Source organism: Coregonus lavaretus (assembly GCF_964263955.1).
Source record: "Coregonus lavaretus genome assembly, chromosome: 22".
Lineage (NCBI taxonomy): Eukaryota > Metazoa > Chordata > Actinopteri > Salmoniformes > Salmonidae > Coregonus > Coregonus lavaretus.
Window position 1 is genome coordinate 32,688,452 of NC_140009.1, and position 4,559 is coordinate 32,693,010.

General features: G+C 44.0%; 1 pseudogene across 1 annotated transcript in view; it reads left to right on the plus strand.

The window, feature by feature from the left end:
* Nucleotides 1–2,943: 2,943 nt before the first annotated feature.
* Nucleotides 2,944–4,559, plus strand: part of LOC311149930 (F-actin-monooxygenase mical1-like) — a 20,833-nt pseudogene continuing 19,217 nt past the window's right edge. Inside the window, exons 1-3 of the transcript XR_014615680.1 lie at nt 2,944–2,977; nt 3,341–3,589; nt 4,418–4,559. The product of XR_014615680.1 is annotated as an F-actin-monooxygenase mical1-like (transcript). The remainder of the gene's footprint in view (nt 2,978–3,340; nt 3,590–4,417) is intronic.

A 4,559-nucleotide genomic window follows, 5' to 3' on the forward strand; every position in this document is an offset into this window, starting at 1 on the left:
AATTGGATCACAATTGGATATCACGAAATTGGGGGAAATAAATAAATAAAATAAAAACACATTGAGTTGTTAACTGGCCTTTTGGGTTTCAAACACACGCAGCTACACAGCCAGACAATTTACACATACAGTAGATGGCATGGGCAGGAGTTTGACTGCTGTAGGATATATTGGCCAGTCAATCGTGAGTCAGCTAGGATTGTGCCAAGCTGTGAACAGCAGTAATGATTTGATTCTGTAAGAGCGAGTGGGGTTGAGGACAGGCCAGGGTAGTTGGATTGAGCTTCATTAGCTCTGTTACAGAGCAACTACATGAGGGCCAAAGAGAAGTCAGGGAAAAGGCTACAGTACCGAGAGGGAGAGCTACTGAGAGGGAGAGGCTTCTTCATACATAGAGCCTGTTTTATAACCTCATTCTTAACATCCACATAATGAAGACCTGGACAATCTCGGTCCATTGAATGAATAGCTCTTCATACAGTTATGTTTGATTGTACTGGACAGTAGCCTACAGTGGGGAAAAAAGTATTTAGTCAGCCACCAATTGTGCAAGTTCTCCCAGTTAAAAAGATGAGAGGCCTGTAATGTTCATCATAGGTACACGTCAACTATAACAGACAAAATGAGGAAAAAAAATCCAGAAAATCACATTGTAGGATTTTTTATGAATTTATTTGCAAATTATGTTGGAAAATAAGTATTTGGTCAATAACAAAAGTTTCTCAATACTTTGTTATATACCTTTTGTTGGCAATGACACAGGTCAAACGTTTTCTGTAAGTCTTCACAAGGTTTTCACACTGTTGCTGGTATTTTGGCCCATTCCTCCATGCAGATCTCCTCTAGAGCAGTGATGTTTTGGGGCTGTCGCTGGGCAACACGGACTTTCAACTCCCTCCAAAGATTTTCTATGGGGTTGAGATCTGGAGACTGGCTAGGCCACTCCAGGACCTTGAAATGCTTCTTACGAAGCCACTCCTTCGTTGCCCGGGCGGTGTGTTTGGGATCATTGTCATGCTGAAAGACCCAGCCACGTTTCATCTTCAATGCCCTTGCTGATGGAAGGAGGTTTTCACTCAAAATCTCACGATACATGGCCCCATTCATTCTTTCCTTTACACGGATCAGTCGTCCTGGTCCCTTTGCAGAAAAACAGCCCCAAAGCATGATGTTTCCACCCCCATGCTTCACAGTAGGTATGGTGTTCTTTGGATGCAACTCAGCATTCTTTGTCCTCCAAACACGACGAGTTGAGTTTTTACCAAAAAGTTCTATTTTGGTTTCATCTGACCATATGACATTCTCCCAATCCACTTCTGGATCATCCAAATGCACTCTAGCAAACTTCAGACGGGCCTGGACATGTACTGGCTTAAGCAGGGGGACACGTCTGGCACTGCAGGATTTGAGTCCCTGGCGGCGTAGTGTGTTACTGATGGTAGGCTTTGTTACTTTGGTCCCAGCTCTCTGCAGGTCATTCACTAGGTCCCCCCGTGTGGTTCTGGGATTTTTGCTCACCGTTCTTGTGATCATTTTGACCCCACGGGGTGAGATCTTGCGTGGAGCCCCAGATCGAGGGAGATTATCAGTGGTCTTGTATGTCTTCCATTTCCTAATAATTGCTCCCATAGTTGATTTCTTCAAACCAAGCTGCTTACCTATTGCAGATTCAGTCTTCCCAGCCTGGTGCAGGTCTACAATTTTGTTTCTGGTGTCCTTTGACAGCTCTTTGGTCTTGGCCATAGTGGAGTTTGGAGTGTGACTGTTTGAGGTTGTGGACAGGTGTCTTTTATACTGATAACAAGTTCAAACAGGTGCCATTAATACAGGTAACGAGTGGAGGACAGAGGAGCCTCTTAAAGAAGAAGTTACAGGTCTGTGAGAGCCAGAAATCTTGCTTGTTTGTAGGTGACCAAATACTTATTTTCCACCATAATTTGCAAATAAATTCATAAAAAATCCTACAAAGTGATTTTCTGGATTTTTTTCCCTCAATTTGTCTGTCATAGTTGACGTGTACCTATGATGAAAAGTACAGGCGCCTCTCATCTTTTTAAGTGGGAGAACTTGCACAATTGGTGGCTGACTAAATACTTTTCTTCCCCACTGTATATTTCTCTCACAAACACATCTAATTGTACAGCTCTATGGCCATAAAAAGCCCTCACCCACTCTGTCCAATAGGGTTTGTGTCTATCTACCTCAAGTATCTAGCAGAAGATGCTGAATATATGTCACAACCAGCAAGTTACAGCATATGTTAATGTCCTCTCAGGAAGTAATGTGTGAACAAAACATTAGTTTCAGGAAATGACTTGCCAACCACAATTCACTACATGCTTGACACATACATTAGCTTGAGTAGAGTTTGTCACCTAGTTGTTGTCACTGCTGTTAAACATTTTAGGTTGGTCTACATTTGCCTACACATTTAAACTGGAGTTTAATGATCTATATCTGTATGTATATTTACTGCTTTTTTGACTGACATGTAGTAGTTGTAGTATAGGTGAATGGGAGGAGTCCTGGTAGCAGCCTGTTTTAGTCATTGTAATGCTCAGCTATGTGACTTGACAGTGGTTTATCTTGATATTAGCCCCCTATGTGATCCAAGTAAGCCCTTTTCAGATCTATTAGTATCAACCCGCTCAGAGCAAATGTTGACTAAGTTATTATTTTCTAACCAGTTTAAGTAAAGAGGATAGCGACTGTATTATTTGTGGCCAGTGTGAAGCTAAGTTTATCACATCTGGTCAGTGTGATGTGGCTAACCACTTTTGTCTCTCTTCCCTCTGAAAGAGAAACACTGGACCAAAGATACAGGAAGTGTTAGACTATCTTATTTGTGTCGTATATCTTCACTAAGTTCAATGGTAAACACCCATCATGGTGTCATTCAATCTTAGGGAGCTGTCATAAAGACAATGAACATACACAGAACACATGGTTGGGGAAGTTAGCGATGACTTGGACTCAGGTGACTTTAAAACCATCTCATTTTAGTGTTTTTATTTTCAGACAGAGGGGATTGTCCCCAGTCGTTGTCTGTTAGTCAGACCTCTGGACCACCTCCATATATTTCCAAAGCCCAATGGCAAAAATGTATCACTTTGTTAGCTAGTCTTTTATTATAGTAACTGCTATAGGTGAGCTCAGTTATTTTTAGGTACGTTTTTCTTATGGTGTTTTTTGGTGCCCAACCTCAGAGGACAACTTTTTTACGATAACTAATATATATATTTTTACTTTTCTCATGGTGTTGGTGTTTACTTTATCCACAGTGAACATCCAAGAATCTGACTGAGGCACAGGTTCATCATCCACTACAATGGTGAACCAGACCCCACCGACCCCTCCCATGCCCTCTTTGACCAGTTTGTCCAGACACAGACCTGTAAGGAGGTGCAGCGTACCTTCTCAGAGCTCTGCCACCACCTAGAAGTGGACCCCAGGGACTACCAGAGTTTCTACACCAAGCTCAAGGAGAGGCTCAACTACTGGAAGGCCAAAGCCCTCTGGATCAAGCTGGACAAGCGGGCCCAACACCAAGATTACCAGCAGGGCAAAGTCTGTGCCAAAAACAAGGTGTGTGTATTTATTTATTCTCATTTAAACGAAGAAGAGGAATAATCAAGAAGTTATCTAACGTAAAATACATGTGTACAAGGACAGTGGCTGTGTGGTGCTCTGTTAGTAGTGCATCTGTAGTTGTGTTAAGGTTTCAACATCAGCATTGTGTATCTACAGTGGCAGAGTACTGTCAGTGCTTTGATACTATCAAGGTGCATTCAGCAACTGCAGAGCTTTATCTCTCTATCCTGTTTCCTTCCTTCCTCTTTTTATTTCTTCCTTCTCTCTCCTTCCCATATCTCTTCTCTCTCTCTCTCCCTATCTCTCTCTCTCCTCTCTCTCTCTCTCTCTCTCTCTCTCTCTCTCTCTCTCTCTCTCTCTCTCTCTCTCTCTCTCTCTCTCTCTCTCTCTCCTCTCTCTCTCTCTCTCTCTCTCTCTCTCTCTCTCTCCTCTCTCTCTCTCTCTCTCTCTCTCTCTCTCTCTCTCTCTCTCCCCATCTCTCTCTCTCTCTCTCTCTCTCTCTCTCTCTCTCTCCCTTCCCCCATCTCTCTCTCTCTCTCTCTCTCTCTCCCTTCCCCCATCCTCTCTCTCCCTCCCCATCTCTCCTCTCTCTCTCTCTCTCTCTCTCTCTCTCTCTCTCTCTTCTCTCTCTCTCTCCCTTCCCCCATATCTCTCTCTCTCTCTCTCTGCTCTCTCTCTCCCTTCCCCATCTCTCTCTCGCTCTCTCTCTCCCTCCCCCATATCTCTCTCTCTCTCGCTCTCTCTCTCCCTTCCCCCATATCTCTCTCTCTTCTCTCTCTCTCTCTCTCTCCCCTTCCCCCATATCTCTCTCCCTCTCTCTCCTCAGTGCTGGTGCTGGGTGCAGGGCCGTGCGGGCTGAGGACAGCCATAGAGCTGGCTCTGCTTGGGGGCTCAGGTGGTGTTACTGGAGAAGAGGGATTCTTTCTCCGGAATAACGTGGCTGCCACCTCTGGCCTTACACCATCTAT